The following is an 18,188-nucleotide window of genomic DNA, read 5'->3' as shown; positions in this document are numbered from 1 at the left end:
GATGATGAAGAGGATGATGGTATGACGGACATCGAAGAGGAAATTGATCTGGAAGCAGAAAGAAGAAAGAGAGGGGTATCGTACAATACTCTATTGAAGCAACTACATCGAGAGGGGGTTCGTGAAGTGGATTTGTTGGGGGAATCATCTGGGCGTTCTTTCAATTATTACGTGCTGTACGGGAGGCTCAAAAGGAAAAAGAGAGTTCCTTGCTCTGAAAAGTATGGATCACCTCCAAGAATAATGCCTCCTCCCACAGGTTGGGTAACCGAAGAAGAAGCATTAAAAAACAGTAAAAAGGAAATTCAGGAAACAGAAGCTCAGTGCAACATACTGCACATTAACTTATCACAAAATGATAATTCGACGGTGGACAAATAGGAAGTGGAAATAGATGCTGCTGAAAAGGTTATTTTTAAAAGACCAGCCATGAAGTTAACTAAACACTTGAGGCTATTGTACGTTAAAGCTTTAGTTGACGGCATACCTGTGGCAAAAGTACTTGTTGATAATGGAGCTCCTATAAACACCATTCCATCTAGGATGATGAAGAAATTTGCAAAGACAAAAAGTGATATGATTCCAATAGAAGTCATCCTTACAAGTTCCAATGGAGGAGCAACTTCAGCTAAGGGGGTTGTGCCATTGGACATAACTATAGGGACAACTACTAGGACCACAATCTTCTTTGTAATAGATGGTCCTACTAGTTACAATGTATTATTGGGAAGATATTGGATACAAAGAAGTCGTTGTATACCCTCATCGCTCCATCAATGCCTGATTTTTTGGAATGATAAGGGTGAAACAGAAGTGGTGAAGGCCGATCATAGGCCTTTAGTCGCAGAAGCAAACTCAGTGGAAATGTTCATGTATGAAGGAAATTATGGACCTGTCAGAGTAGTCCAAGATGGAGAAGAAACTCAAATTGTCGCACAGAGTGAAGAGCCATTTTCGGTAGATGCACTCGCTGAAATGTTCAGTCAAATGAGGCCAAACATAGTGGCCCTAGAGAGCCAGTAATTGACAAAAGAGTAATCAAGGAGTTTTAAATGAGTCGTAAGCAACAAAGGTAAATGGCCAATGTTCAGGCCTTCAAAGCCAAATTAATGGCTTTCAATAAAAAATATAAGGACAAGACGAAAGAAGAAGCAGCCTTGGAAGCATTGAAAGACAAATTAGCAGTGTTCGAGTTGGAACAAAATATTGGTGCAGAAGTCAACAAGGTGGATTGTTTAGAAGAAGAAGTGCCTATAAGGGAATTGGACGATAAAGTAATGAGGATCACCAAGCATGGATACACTCAAGCACAGAACCCTCTGATTAAAGTGAATATTGGCGATGAAGGAAAAGATCGCCCAATATTCGTCAGCCAGATGCTCGATCAAGAGGTTAGTGATAAATTAATCGCTTTATTAAAGGAATATAAGGATTGTTTTGCTTGGGAATATGAACACATGCCTGGTTTAGATAGAGATTTGGTGGAACATAGATTACTAACCAAGCCAAATTTTAAAACTCATAACAACCTCATAGGTGTTTTGCTCCTAATGTATTCCCTGAGATTATGAAAGAAATAGAGCGATTATTAAAAGTAAACTTTATTAGAACAGTTAGATATGTCGAATGTTGTCCAATATCGTGCCAGTGCTAAAAAAGAATGGTAAATTAAGGGTGTGCATAGACTTTAGGAACTTAAACATAGACATACCCAAAGATGAATATCCAATGCCTATAGTAGATTCTTTAGTAGACTCGACTGCCGGACATGTAATATATTCCTTCATGGATGGGTACTCAGGATACAATCAAATTTATATAGATGAGGAAGATATACACAAAACTGCTTTTAGGTGCCCTGGATCTCTAGGATGTTTTGAATGGGTAGTTATGCCCTTCGGCCTAAAAAATGCAGGAGCAACTTATCAAAGGGCAATGAACTTGATTTTTCATGATATGATAGACAAGTTTGTTGAGGTGTATGTAGATGATATAGTGGTCAAATCCATTAAAGAATAGGACCATTTTGAACAATTGAGATGTTCATTTGAGCGAATGAGGCAATATAAACTAAAATTGAATCCCTTGAAATGTGCGTTTGGCGTTAATGGAAGAAACTTCCTCGGTTTCTTAGTACACAAAAGGGGGATTGAATTTGATAAAAATAAAGTGAAGGTCATTTTAGAGACCAAATCACCTAATAATAAAAAAGAATTGCAAAGGTTTCTAGGCCAAGTAAACTTTTTAAGACGCTTTATTTCTAACTGTGCAGGGCGAATTAAAACTTTTTCGCCGCTTTTAAAGTTGAAAAATCAAGACGAATTCATTTGGAAAGAAGAGCATCAAAAGACTTTTGAAAGTTTAAAGACATATTTATTAAGTCCACCAGTGTTGGTGTCACCAATCCAAGGACGGCCAATGAAAGTATATATATCGGTTGAACAAGAATCAATAGCTGGAATGGTCGTGCAAGAAGACCAATTTGGTGAAGAAAAGGCGATTTACTACTTGAATAGACGGTTAACAAAATGTGAATGTAATTACTCTGTCATTGAAAAATTATGTCTTGCATTTTATTTCACGTGTAAGACATTAAGGGCTTATTTACGGCCCGTAACCGTTTATTTGATTTCTAGAGTAAATTTGGTTAAATATATGTTCTCTCGCCCTATTTTACACCAAAGGGTAGGCCTTTGGACGCTAGCATCATCAGAATTCGAAATACAATACATACCCCAAAAGGCAATCAAAAATCAGGCTTTGGCTAACTTTTTGGCTGATCATCCATGCCTTGACATGCCTGAAGAAATTGAATTTGAAATCAATTTATTCGAATTAAAAACTTGGATTTTGTATTTCGATGGGTCAAAAACCTCTAAAAGTGCAGGAGTAGGAATAGCATTAATAAATCCTTTAGGGATTTGTTACAAGTTCGCATTCACTTTGAATAGGATGTGTACCAACAATCAAGCCGAATATGAAGCCTTAATCGTGGGCCAAGAATTAATGATAGACATAGAAGTAAAGAATGTGATCGTTAGAGGCGATTCTCAATTGGTAATTCACCAATTGATTGGTGATTTTAAGTGCCAAAGTGATTCCATTATAAGTCAATATAAAATCGTCCAAGAGTTGTTGGAAGAATTCGACCAAGGAGAGCTTCAATGTGTTAATAGGATATGTAATGACGTAGAAAATGAGTTGGCCCAGATGGCCTCAAGGTATTCAAAGGTTTTAAATTGGAAATCTACTTATGAATATAAAGTAATATTGCCCGTAGTCCAAAGAAGGGCGAGAATGATTGAAATTCATTGCATACAAGATGGAGATACAATAGATTGGAGGGCAGAGATTAAAAGAACCTAATAAAGGAGATAGTAAAAAAATGAAGTTGCGTTTGCTAAACTATACACTGATAGATGAAGAGTTGTTTAAGAAACGCTCTGATGGTATATTGCTAAAATGTGTAAGTTTGCAAGAAGTCAGGACAATCATGGCTGAGGTGCACGAAGGGATATGTAGAGCTCATCAAGTTGGCCAAAGGATGAGATGGTTAATTATTAGGAATGAATATTTTTTGCCCAAGATGAGAGAATCATGTGTTCAATATGCAAAGAGTTGTCTAGCATGCAAAAGCATGGTCCAATACAAAGGGCGCTAGCAAGAGAGATGGCACCCATTATCAAATCCTGGCCGTTCAAGGGTTGGGCGATAGACATAATAGGGAAGATTTATCCCCCATAGTCCAAACAACATACCTTTGTTATAGTTGCGACTGATTTTTTTCACTAAATAGGTAGAAGCGATACCTTTAAAAGAAGTCACCCAAAAAGAGTGTCATAGAATTTATCTGTGATCATATTATTTATAGATTTGGGATTTCACAAATTTTGATGGTAGATCACGGAACTTCTTTAAATGGAGATCAAGTGAATAAATTCTTGAGCGAGTTTGGAGTTAAAGTAGTGAACTCCACACCGTATTACGCTCAATCCAACGGGCAAGCAGAATCTTCTAATAAGATTCTAAAAAATATTATAAGGAAAATGATAGATCAAAATGCCAGAAATTGGCACGAATGTCTAAACAAGGCCTTATGGGCTTATAGGACGTCGCTTCAGTCAAGTACCAAAATTACTCATTTCCAACTTACTTATGGACGAGAGGTCATTTTGCCAATGAAAATCAACGTGTAATCGATCAGAGTGTGTTTGCAATATAAGTTAAGTGATGATGAGTATACCGAATCACTAGTTCAAAACTTATTGGAGTTGGACGAATTAAAGTTGGACATCCTAGATAGATTGCAAGTTCAAAAATAAAGGATGGCTAAGTTCTATAATAAAAAAGTTATAGCCAAGTCATTTAGCTTGGGCGAATTAGTTTGGAAAAGAGTACTCCCTTTGGATAGCTAGGATCCAAAATATGGCAAGTGGTCGCCCAATTGGGAAGGGCCATATAAAGTAAATAGTGTGTTGCCTAATGGAGCCTATCATTTGGAAGATTTAGATAGCACTAAACACATGAGGTTTATTAATGGAAAATATTTAAAAAAAATATGTTCCTTCCTTATGGGAAAGTGAACAAATAAAAGCGTAATCAAATCGCGTTGAACGATTGTATATAAAAAGAGCCAGAACGAAATACGTTCAAATAAATTCCTTGATTGCCATCCTGATCGCACTGCTGCAAAGGCAGGCAGAGAGGCCGAGAAGCACTCTTAGCAAACAAAAGGGAAGAAAAGCACCCTCACATTGCCCGCCTAATCGCATTGCTGCAATAACGGGCAAGGAGACTGAGAAGCACTTTCAGCAAGCAAGGTGGCTTGACGGACATCCTCAAAAATTACCTTCCATTATTAAACTCCTTGTAAAGAACATGAAGACGATGGGAAGAACTTCGTTGGCCAAAAAATATTTCCTATATCTCCCATATCAAAGGTGATATCAAAACAGATAGCCAAATGATCCATTTCTATGGAAGATGAAAATTTTGGATCGATTTTTGAAATGCCAAACGATGGCAGCAAATTAGCTTTTTGAAGAAAAGTGGAAATGAAACTGAAAAATGCGAAATATACTTGCATTTATAGGGGCGTGAAGGTGAAGAGACAGAATATGAACGGCCACACTCGTGCCTAGTAATTGGAGTCAAGTGGCCCAAAGTCTTGAGAAAAGAGACAGAAATACCAAGAGAAAATGTACATGAATTTTAGCATAAAGCAGTTAAATTGATGGGGGGGTTGACGATTAAGGACAACGTCAATTAGCACGCAAGTAGTCAAAATAGTCGTTCATTAATGACAATGGCTGTTGTTACATTCAAATTTAGCAATGACAGTTAGCACGAAGTTACAAAAGAAAAATTTAAGGCATTAAATGTTTTAATTATAATTCACCCCAGGTCGATCGAATTCTTTCCCTAAGTCTCCCCCAATCCTCGCTCTGCTGAGAAGAAGCGACATTTAATTCAGCTATAAAATCATCATCAACCTCCAGCTTTTTGTACTGCTCGACCAAAGACTTGGTTCGCTCAATTCCTTGAGAAGCATTACACTTTTTGACAGCCATTCTCGCCTTACAGTCGTCCATCCTTACTTGAAGCTTCTTCATCTCTGCAGCCAAACTGGTCATCAAGGAGTCTTCAACCATGACTTTGGAAGAGATTTCTTTCAATTCATCCTCGGCTTTGTTAATCTCTAGAAGTAAAGACTCTCTTTCAGATGCAGCGCGAAGCTATTGAGTACTCCTGGCCTTCAGCTCAACATTTTTGGCCAGCAAGGAGAGGATGTCAGAGTGGACAACCTTCAACGTCGCTTTAAAATCAGCAGAAATATTGAGCGAGGAAGTGTCAGTGCTTGCGCCAACTTCGCACTCAATAGCTCAAGCTTATCCTTATGTTTAGCAGCACTAGCCTGACCGATGTCCATGTCTATAAAAGACACATACTTAAATAATGATTGCTTGAGGAACTTCATATCTTCCTCTGAAGAAGCAGAAGGACGACCGGTTAAAGTAGGGCGAGACGTCTTGACTTGTCCCTAGGAAGTGAACAAGTCCTGGATGAAATGCACAATGTCGTCAGCGCCCTGCAAAGAAAAATGCCAACATTAAGGGCTTTTACTAGAATAAACGAAGCAAAAATGAAAGTAAAGCGAAAGGTTACCTCATCAACAATCTTGGGAAATGGCATACCACCAGTTGGCTCCACCACTTGTGGAGACTTCCCCTGGGCGAGAAGACTCTGCCACAACGAGAAGACCCATGAGAGCCTCTGCAGAATTCGAGAAGTAACAAATCAAAAAGCAATAGCACAAGCAAAGGTAAAACACCAAAAAAAATGTATTACCTTCTGATTCGATGTTTGGGGGGTCAGCGCCTTAGGAAGAAGATGGCTCTTCCATTGGTTGTGATGAAGGTTCCGGGACTGAAGGTTTCTCTTTAAGCATAGTCCCTTCATCAGCTGATTTGGACGAAGCAGCTTCAGTAGAGGATGATGGAGCAGGAGCTGCCAATATCAAAGCCCTCAAAGGAGAGGCTGAACTTTTCTGAGAAATTCAAGTAAACCATTAGCACATATAAAGGTTTCAAGTAAACCATTATCACATAGAAATGTATGTTTGTGAATAAACAGAATTCAATTACCTTTCTCCTAACGATGAGAGGAGTGCCATCATCATCATCATCCTCCAAAACGGGAGATGCTGAAATTGGCCGTTTGCGACTTAAGGCACTTTTAGCTGCAGTAGCCTTGGAAGGTAGAGAAGTAGATGGACGAATAGATTGTTTAGCACGAGCAAGGGAGGAAGGATTCCTAGTGGATATAGGGGTGATGAAAATAGGAGAAGTGGAAGAAGTGTTTGGCTGATCCAGTGAATAGAAAGCACGATTGGCATCAGTTGCAAACAATCTGCGCTTCACTGATGGTCAGAGTTGTTCAAAAAGAGGATGTATGGCACGGCTAGAATTGAAGGGGGCTAATGAAAAACTTGCTCGTCAAAAAAAGGTTGCGAGCATTTATAGCTTGTGCATCTACCCTATTAATGGTGTGAAAGCGGTCTGTCAATTTTTTAGAGTAACAAGGAGGAACAGGCCAAGTTTGGCCAAAACCAAGTTGGCGAGCAAAAAATTAGGAAGCATATATTTCAACCTCAGCTTTGGCATTGGTTCCAGTTAAAATGTCATGGAACAACTCCCTCCCAGTAAAAAACTGAACCCAAACGAGCAAAGAGGCGCTCGCACTGTCCAGGGTGGATGGAGTTTTCACATAATCTGGAGTCAAATGAGTATGAAAAGGAAAGAAAGAAAGAATCGAATTTAAAGAATAAAAGAATGAAAAAATGTCCCTACTGGACATATGTACAGAAGTCAGTGAAACAGTGGCTAGCCTATAGTAGCTAGCAGAACGACTGGAAATGGATGGAGCACCAAGTGGTGGAAAATATGCTCTCAACCACAGTTGAGTGAACCAAAGAGGCCCACTACTAGTGGGAGATGCACCATTCTTCAATTGAAATTGAAGAGAAACCATGCCTCTATAAAGGGCAGCCAAAAAGAAGGAACACAAATTCAAAGGCCTACCACGCGCCAATTCATGCGCTATGGATAAGTAGCTCATGGAAGGTTTCATACTTGGCATGCAAAGAATATATTTACAAAGTCAAATCTGAAGGAAGGTCACACGCTTAGCATGGGAAGGTTCAGCGCTTGAGTGATTATAAGAGGTTTGCAGGCTTGAGTAGGACTCAGTGAGTTTCTTGTCAAATTTGGGGCGACACCGGAAATCAAAATACCAGGGAAAATGGTATCACCCAAAGGTGGAAGATTTACTAGGGCCCCAACATCCCTTAAAGTAATAGACATGGGACCAAGAGGGAAAACAAAGGTATTATATTCAGAAGACCAAAAACTTAAGCAATAGGAAAAAGCACTAAGTCAAAAATTGGGAGTTGAAGAGTGATTTCTAATAAATCAGAAATTCTAGCACGATAAAAAATTGCCTTGGTAGTACCATGGCCCACAAGGCGAGCATGCCATCTGCTGAAAATAACATCAGATTTAGGCCAAGTGCGACTACCTTTTTCGCGAATCGGCATCAACGGCAAAGAGTCCAGGAACGGAGGGCCTTGAGTGCAAGGGAACAGCTGGCCCATCGCAACTTGTTTGACGGCTTCGGCGTTGTTGAATGATGAACCCAGATAGAACTCATTGAGTTCAGCATTGACTGGTGCAAGGAAGTTCGGATTTACATATAACCGAGTAAGGATTTTTTGGAAATCTTCGAAGCTAAAAGAGTCATCGGATTGGGTTTGTGGAGCCGGCATTAGGAACGAAATACAGTTTTGTTAAAGTTTGCTTGAGAAACGTAGCAGGGAAGCAAGAAGATGAACATTAATATTGCGAGAAAGAATTGCGAAGTAATGAAGCGTGATTTAGTGGTGTGATGAAATGGCGTGTCTTTGGGGTTTATAAGGGTTTGCAATGTCGCACTTTTTCAGGCTATGGAAGGAAATAATGATTGAAATTCTTGGGAATTTCAAATTTTGCGGAAAACACAAAATAAATATGGCAAAAATTAATAATTAGTATTAATTCTGCCATATTGGGGGGTAATTGTTGACACACTAAAAGTGCAGCCCAAATCGAATAGCCCAAGGAATGAAGTCCAATTGAGGAATTTTCAAATCAAATAGCCCAAGGAATGAAGCTCAATTGAGGAATTCAGTATAAAGGCCCAGACAGGGTTATTAATAAATGCAGTGGAAGCCCACGAACACAGCAACATCATCGTCCAAACTTACAAGACGCCCAAAATCTGAGCGAATGGAGTGCCTTACAGTCGCCCAGAGCGATGACCCTGTTCTCGCCCATACCTTCGAATCACCCAGGATCTTAGCAAATACAAAATGTTATGGATATCCAAAAATGCAGCTATTGAAGCAGTTATTGAGTAACCTTATCACATTCCACAATTCAAGGAACCCAGTTGAAGGCGGTTGAACGACAAAGAGTAGTGGCGGCAGTTAGAGACGGCAGTTCCACGACAAGTTAGCCACCATAAAGAAAGTGGGTAGTTATAGAGCAATCAAGTAGTTTTCAAACGGTTTATCACGAAGAAATCATCAAGGGAATATAAAAGGAAGAGAAGACATAGAGAAAAAGAGCCCGAATTAAACACTCTCAAAGAGAAAATATGTAATTTCAATTTCTTAGTTTAAACTTAAACATTTCTTTCAGTACTCGTGTGCTTGCGCCCCTTGGAGGCATTCTATTTAGTTCCAATTGTAAATCATCACCAATAAAACACCCATTTTTGGGACTTTGTCTCAAGAGGTTTATTCCTTACACAATCGTCTAATCCCTTTTTAGTTGTTAGCGACTACCCGAGCGAAACACTTATATTAGATGTTGCTGAGAAGTAATTTACATTATAGGTTGTTGGTGCAGAACAACAAAATAATTTCATTCACAAGGCACGTAAAAAGGTACACCGACTACTTCCAGGAACACGAGCCACGAGCCTATCGACCTTAAAATGTGTGAATCTGTGTTAGTAACATAGGGGAGTTATTATAAGCGCATCTCAGCACTATTCATGATATTACATGGGAATTTTTGTTAGGAAATTTGTAAATTGGGAAAACTATTAATAGGAAGTTTAATGATGTATACCAAACTTTTCAATTGCCTTTTTTATTTTATTTCTTTCGTTCATTAATGATGTTAACAGGGACCTGCAAGAAAGTAGTCAGTGTCATGATTTTTTCTGCACCAGTAGTACAGAGGATCGGGGGATTTTTTCTAAATGACCTATCACTATTCATTCTTGCTAAAATGTCTATAATACCCTTAATGAAATGGCTTGTCATATTTTGCACAAAATATCCCAATTTATTAGAATAGTTCCAAAATTCTTCTATTTCTTTCATTTCGAATTTTAATATATAGTTCCATCCTTTGATCGAATAAATTAGCATAATCTGTAATATAATTGTCATGTAATTCTTTAAGATTATCATATTCTTTAAATGATATATCCATAGTCTCTAGTTGAGAAAAAATATTTTTTATTTTTTCTAATAGTCTTTCTAACAGATTATCTAATCCTTTAATTGTATAGCCTGGCATCATTTAGATAATTCCTTACAAGCTTTATGAATAATAATAATATGATAGATAAGTTTTTTGCAAACATGAAAAGTAATAATCCCTACGATTCTTTCAAGATATTAGAAGAATTCTTTCTAAATTTAACAAAGATAATAATTTTACCTTACTTATGATCTCAAATCTGTATTCTTAGAATCGAGTGACCTTCAAGCTCTGAATCTGCAAACTGCTCCCTCAAACGGCCTTTTGCCTTAATGGAAATTCTGCTATTTCAGCTTCTTGCCCTTACTGTATCTTTTCTTAGAATTAAGAATAAGGATCTTAAGTAAAGAAAATTCTCTTTTTGTTAAAGTAAGAAAGAGATTATCTTCTTCAATCTGTCAAGAATCTATGGGATAGGAAGTTTAGAAACTCATATTTTTCAGATATCAAAAGATTGAGATTTTATTTCTATAATGATTTATACAAGATTTCTATTGTATACAAGGGGTTTCCAGAAAAATCGATTTTAAAGAAAGTTTAAGGAAAGAGAATGGTTTCTAACTCAAGATGATTATAAAAGTAGTTATTGCTTACAGCAAGAGATTTCAAGAAAGGATGAGATGCCTCTATCCATGGTAAGACATCTCTATTTATACAAATTTTTGAGATTCTATTACATTATTGAATACATCAGCAAAGGCACACTTGCCTCTCTATTTTCTTCCTTGGGCCGACATCTTCACATGTTGGTTCAATTTTTCTATCCAAAGAGCATCTTCTTCCATTATTGCTTCTTATCTTCAATGTCTTCACATGTAGTATTATTGCCCTTCATACACCTTTGTCAAAAGGTGCTTTGTCCTCTTCTTTTATTTCTTCACATGCAATTGGAGCATTCCCTTAGCTGGCAAGATTCTTTTATAGTGGTAGGATATCCTGGGAATTGATGTATATCAAATCTTGTAATATAATCTTTTGAAATTTCTGATTTTCCATATCCTCCATTAAATACCAGCATCCAATTTTCGTATTGGCACAAGTAAGAGAATTTTTTATCAAATAAGTTTTTGGCAATGTTGTATATGGCTTTTATCCCAAGTGTTCTCCTATGTTTGATCTATGACTTTGTTACTGTTGGAATTTTTCTATTAAATTCTGTGACATCAATTTAGAAATTAGCAGCAACATATCCAATTGAGATTATGTGTTCAACTGGATAATAAACGACTCCATCATATTCTGGACTTATAGAATAGAATTTCAAAAACATCTTCCTTCCTCTGGCAAATCTGGATACTTCTTTAATCAATATATCATCAAACTTTGAAATTTCAATAAAATCTTTTCCTGGGTATATCAGATCCATAAATCCATAGTCCATCATAATTTTTATGAATGAAGGGTCTCCTCCTTTCATGGCTGTTATTCTGGGATAAACATTATTTCCTGGAGAAATGAAATATGAATCGCTTATTTTCATTTCATAAACGATTTTGACTATTTCAGCATATTTTTCTTCTTTTGGATCTAAAGGGATTTCATCTTCTTGATCTATGAAATTGATTGTTTTGGTATCTCTTTTATCTCCATGTATCATAATTTTCTTGGTTGATGATACAGAAATGGAATTTCCTTTATTTTCAGTTGGTATGTTATCACGTCTGGGTCCACTGTTGCTTCCAGCTGTCCCCGTTTGGTATTGATTTGGAAAACTCATTTCTGAGCTCTTTGGTATATCTGTTTCAAACAGTATATCTTTTAGTTTTGTTGTAATAGCATCAACTGGATTTTTGAGTTCAATGGCATATTTATGATGTTCAGTACAATATTTTCATATTGAATCGAACATTTCTGAGATTTGGGTTGCTCCAGAACTTATATCTTCAGATTCTTCTTTAAGAAAATTTGTTCTTTCTTGTATATGTAGAACGGATTAGTATAATTCCATGGCCTTAGCTTTATCCATCAGCAAATTTTATGTTTCTGCTGAGAAAATCTGCAAGAAAGTTATTAATTCCTTTAATATGGACTATATCAAAATTCTAAAATGCTAAATAAGCTTGCCATCTATGGAGCCTTCTGTATTGGGGTTCTGGTGGTAGTTTATTCCTGACTAATCCTGCAACTCGAGAATTATCAGTTTCAATAATGAATTTTTTAGATAATAGGAGTAATGAAAACTTCTTTATTCCTCTAATAATTGCTAATAATTCTTTTTCATGAGTGATATAATTTATTTCTGCTTGGTTAAAGCTTCCACTTGAATATCTACAAATCTCATTCAGATCTGTTTTTAATATTGCTGCCCAATATTTATCTGAGGCATCAGTATTAACAATTAAATTATCTTTTTCATCTAATAATCTTAATTTTGGTAAATTTTTGCATTCTTCTTTTAATGATTTAACTATTTCTGTATGTTCTTCATTCCATCCTTTAGTATTTGTTTTCCTAAGTAAAATTTGGATTTTATGTCTTTTCTTAGAAATATTTTCAATAAATCCTTCAGCATAATTTAAACATCCTAAGAATTTTTGTATTTGTTCTTTGGATTCTAATTTATCTGAAAAACTTTCTACCTTTTCAGATAAATGAGTCTGTAATTTTATTCCTTTTTTATCTATTGATAATCCGAGAAAATCTATCTCTTATTTTTCTATTATAGATTTCTTCTTAGATAGTACAATACATTCTTTTTTACATTTATTAATAAATTGGATTAAATTATTTCTATACTCTTCTTTACTATTAGAACATATTAATATATCATCTATATAAACAATTAGAAATTCATTAAACTCTTTAAATATATTATCCATTTTCTTTTGATATATTTGTGGTGCATTTTTCAAACCAAATGACATAACTAACTATTCATATTTTCTTTGAGGTGTGCTAAATATAATATATTATATACTATTTTCTTCCATTTTTACTTGTCAAAATCCTGATTTACAATCAAATTTAGAATAGTATTATTTTCATCTTGCAATATTTATTAATACTTCTTTATTTGGTAAAAAGTAACCATCAAATTTAGTATATTTATTTAATTTTTTATAATTTATGACCATCCTAACTTTTCCTCTAACTTGTTCAGAATGTTTCATAACCATAAAGGTTGGGCTACTATGAGGTCTATTGCTAGGTCTAATAAGTTTTTGTTCTATTAATTCTTTTATCTGATTTCTAAATTCTTGTGTATCTTCTATATTATACATCATTGGTCTAACTCTTATTATAACATTTTCTGTTAATTCTATTCTGACGTTTGGGTGGTGTGGTTTCCAAAATAATAATGAATTTTCTCCATAAACATTTTCTACCTGTTCAATGATTCTTCCTATATTTATTTTTATTCCCGTTTTTAGAACTTTTTTATATATTGTTCTTTTATTTTTTATTTCATTATGTATGATTGGTTTTTTCTCCCCTTTATCATCACGCTGGATTGGCTGAACTCTATAAGGTTTAAATTCTCTAGGAATTTTTAATAAGTGTCCACAAGGTGTTTGCAGTATTATCATATAATTATTTTGTTTATAGTATTGAAATTGTTGTATGAAATCATTTTCTAGTAATATATCATATTCTAATTTATCATATTTATATACTTTATTTGTTGTAACTTGTTTATTCCAAGAATTATATTTACTTTATTAGCACTATTAATTATCTGAGTGATTTCTCCTGTAACTCCAGTTATTTTTATGTTACTATTATTATTCCATGATTTTATTAAAAAAATTTTAAATATTGTTATATCACTTCTTGTATCTATTAAAGCACATGTTGTTATATTTGTTTCTACAATAGTAATTTGTATATATACAACTAATAGAAAGCTTATCTGATTATTCATCTAATATTTTTTACATAGTGCAGTTTGTCCATTATGAACAATATATAATCCTTCTCTTTTTATACTATAATCTTCTAATCCATTTAAAAAATTCATTCCTAAAAGTATATGAGAGTTTATATCCATACTCTTATCTATGTAATATGGTACTAAAAGATCTATTCCTCCTATTTTTATTGATACCTTTACTTATAAATCTGTAACATGTACTTGTCTTTCAAAATTTACATACTTATATGGTTCAGTTTTATGAGTTATTAATCCTTTATTTCTGATTGAAGTTATATGACATTCACTAGCTCCTGTATCTATTAATATATTAGGTCCATTTATATGTTCTCTTCCATTATAATATTCCCCTTCTATTTTCATATTTCCTACATTTCTATATAGTTTTACTTCTTTTATTTTGTTGATTTCTTCTAACTGGTTTTTACTAGGTATTTTAAAACGTTTTGATCTCTTAATTAATTTTCCATCTTTAAAGGTTATATTATTAGAACATTCTCCTTCATTTAATTCTGTTATTTCAGGTTTATTTTTTGTTATACTAAATTCATATTCTTCTGGAATCAAACTTATTTGTTTATTTGACTCTATTATTTTATTAATATCCTTACATTCTTTATGAACTTCAATATATGGTTTATTAGAATAAATATTCTCATAATTAGAATTGGTAAATGTATATAAAGCTCTATATTTTATAGTCATAATTTGATCTCCTGGTTGCATAATATCATCTTTATGGAGCTTGAAATGTAGTCCTAAAACTTCATTAAAATTTTTATCTTTTAATGATACACAATATTTTGGGTAACATGTAAACATAATCTTTTGATATGCCAAATTTCCTTCTATTGTTCCTAAATGACTATCCTTTAAATTTATTATTCTTCCATCATGTAAAGTTATAGTTAAGGGTGAGTCTATTCCTTCTCTAAATAGTGATTTAAACATTATTTGTATTCCTGCTAAATAAACATATTGGATTTTTTCACTTTATTTTTTACTAATCTTTGATAATAATTCATCAACTGTATTTTTTGTTAAAAGATTTAATTTATGTTGTCCATAAGTTGTTCTTACATCCATGATTTTTTCTATTTTATGATATTTATTGATTGCTATTCTTTCTCTTTTCCAATTTCTATCAACGACTTCCCATTTTCCTATTTTTTAGTCTAAGGATAACTTTTGCAATTTTTAAATTTTATTATTGTCAAAAGTGACTTTTAATCCATATCCTTCTATTCCTTCATATTATTGTATATTTATATTATTATTTTGTATTTCTTCAATTTCTTTATTCGGATCCTGATTCATCTTCTTCTGTTTCACTTATATATACTTCTTGATTATAATATTCTTCAATATCTGATATTTCACTTAATTCATCTTTTATTTCTAAATATTCTTTTTGTAATATTCTTACTTTCTTTTCATTATAATCAGAGCTTATATGACATATCTCTCCACAATTCCAACATTTACATTAGTTTTTATTTTTCTTATAATTCTTATTTTTCTGTGGATTATACGGATTATTTTTTCTTTTATAATATCTTCTTCTAGGTTTTATATATTTTTTTATTAAAATTTCTAAATTTTTTATTTTTATACTTTCTTTTATTTATTCTTCTGCCAGAATTACATCCCCATTGTACAGGGGTTTCCATGTCTTCACAACATATTCTAATTAATTTTTCTGATTTTTTCATTAATTGTCTTTGTTGACATATATATGCAAGTCTTTCAAATAAAAATTTTATTCTTGAACCTAAAGTTTTAGGTATTCTAATATTATCTCTAACATATTTTTCAAATTCTATTTTAAAATATATACCCCATGAACCTGATAACTTATTATAATACATGTCTTGGTATACTTCTTGGTTTTCATTACTATAAAATTGAACATAATAGTAACTTCTAAATTCACAAGTATATTCTTTAATTATATACATATCACATATTGTTAAATTTATTAGTTTAATTCTAGCATTATCTTTTTCTCTTATTTCTTTTCTTTCAACATTTCTTATCCAATTTTCTCCTAAAAATTCATCTGAAATATATTCTACTAATTTTTCTATACCTTATCCATCTGATTTTATTATTTCTGTTTGTACATTCCTCTTTATTAGTATTTTTGTATCATTACTTATTCATTCTCACCAATTTCTAACATCTCCTTCAAAGGATGTTATTAAGAAATCTATTCTTCTTTCAGTACTTTCCCATGTGTCATCTTTATTATATAAAAAGAATAATATCATTAAATATGCCCAAGTTAATAAGGCTTTTTTGGTATCTATTTTGCAATTTAAATATAATTTTGTTCCTCCATGATTAATTGATTTATCATAATTATCATTTAATTCAAATATATCTTTATATTTATTTCCTTTAGGTGGTTGTTTATCTCTTACTTTATCATAGAATTGTCTATATGATTTATTATATATGGGTGCATAACTTTCATCTGTATCATGTAATTCTTGTTTAGATGTTTCTCCTGGATTAGGTCCTCCTTTAATATTCATTAAAACTTGGTATTCACTTATATCAATTAGACTTAATTGATCAAAATTTTCTATTAGTAAATCTAGCTCTTCATTCATTTTTACTTCTTTTTCTTCTATTTTTAATTTTTTTAATGATTTTTCTTCTTCTTCTAATATTTTTGGTAATATATTTTTTCTAAATTCACCATCTATACTTCATGTTTCTACTACTATATTTTCCTTTTCTATATATTTCTTTCCTATCATAGTCATTTCTTTTTCTATAAGTTTTTTATCTATTTTTTTATCTTTATTTTTATTATTTTCTTTTAATTCTCTAATCTCAATTTTTAATATATTTATATCGTTTCTTGTTTCTTTTACTTCATTTCTCAAATTTTGTATATCATTTATTAATATTTTTATTAATGATTTTAATTCTTCCATATATTCATCTATTGACATCTTAACTTTTAATTATTTCTAACTCATAAGTTAATTTGCATCTTTTATCTTCTTTTTTATCTATTATTTTCCTAAATCTTTTTTCAACTGTTTCTGGATCTACTAATTCTTCTTTTACTATAGTAAAATATTTGCTTTCAAATTTTAGTCTTTCACATTTTAATTTTGTTAATTATTTATTTTTTGATATTCTCGTTTTTTCTGGTATTAACATTATATTTCTTATCTCTTTTTGTATTTTATCCATTTTTAAAAGTAATTTATTCAATTTTTTATGTGTATTATCACTTGTACTCATACTTTTATTTCTTTATAGTATAAATTAATTTCTTCATCTAAATAGATATCAATAATTTTCTCATATATATGCCTATCTTTTATTGCTTCTGTTATTAATTTTTCTAATATTTGTTCCTTTATTTTTTTAGGTAATTCTCTAGTTATTATTAGTGTCATTATTTTTATTCTGTTGTTAATAGGGTTTAGAAATATATAACTACCTCTCTCTTCTTCTAACTTATAATAATTATTTATTTTTCTTATTTTTATTTCCATAATAATTTTTTTTTCAGATTACTGTGAAATCTATTTCACTTTGGAATTCTTCTAATATATATATATATATATATATGCTTATATTCTTCAAATAATATATTTTTAATTATTTTTTCTTTTAGTTCTACTAAAGGTAGATTTTTAATTACTCTAAAAATTTCTAATACTTCTTTTATATCTTTATTATATGTTCCAACTATATTATCTTTTTCTATATAGCCTTCTATATTAAAACTATATTTTACCCGATATCTTAGTCTATTTTTATAAGTTCCAATAATTTCTAAAATCATAAACTTTTGAATCTTTCTTTATCTTTTCAATGATTAATTTTATTTATTTGCAATATCTTTTAGGTAATCTATTTTTATATGTTTTTTCATGATCTCTATAGCTTTGATACCAATAGGGAGATACTACTTAGAGCGAACAAAAATCAAATAAAAATATTAATCAAATAAATCATGTAAAAATTATCAAGTTTCAAACAATGTCCAAATTTTTAAGGACTAAAATAGAAGATTCTTATATTATGATAATTTATTATGTAATATTTAATGAAGGGCATTTTTGGTATGCAAAATATCTGAGGGGTGCTTTGGAAAACTGATCTTTTGAAAAGGTTATTTACATGTATTTCCCGAGAGAATCTAAGTTCTTTTAAATGATTTTACAGGATGGAACCATAGGAAATGCAACACAGACAAA

Source organism: Olea europaea, unplaced genomic scaffold, assembly GCF_002742605.1.
Source record: "Olea europaea var. sylvestris unplaced genomic scaffold, O_europaea_v1 scaffold1057, whole genome shotgun sequence".
NCBI classification, from domain to species: Eukaryota; Viridiplantae; Streptophyta; class Magnoliopsida; order Lamiales; family Oleaceae; genus Olea; species Olea europaea.
This window is presented reverse-complemented; position numbering follows the sequence as displayed.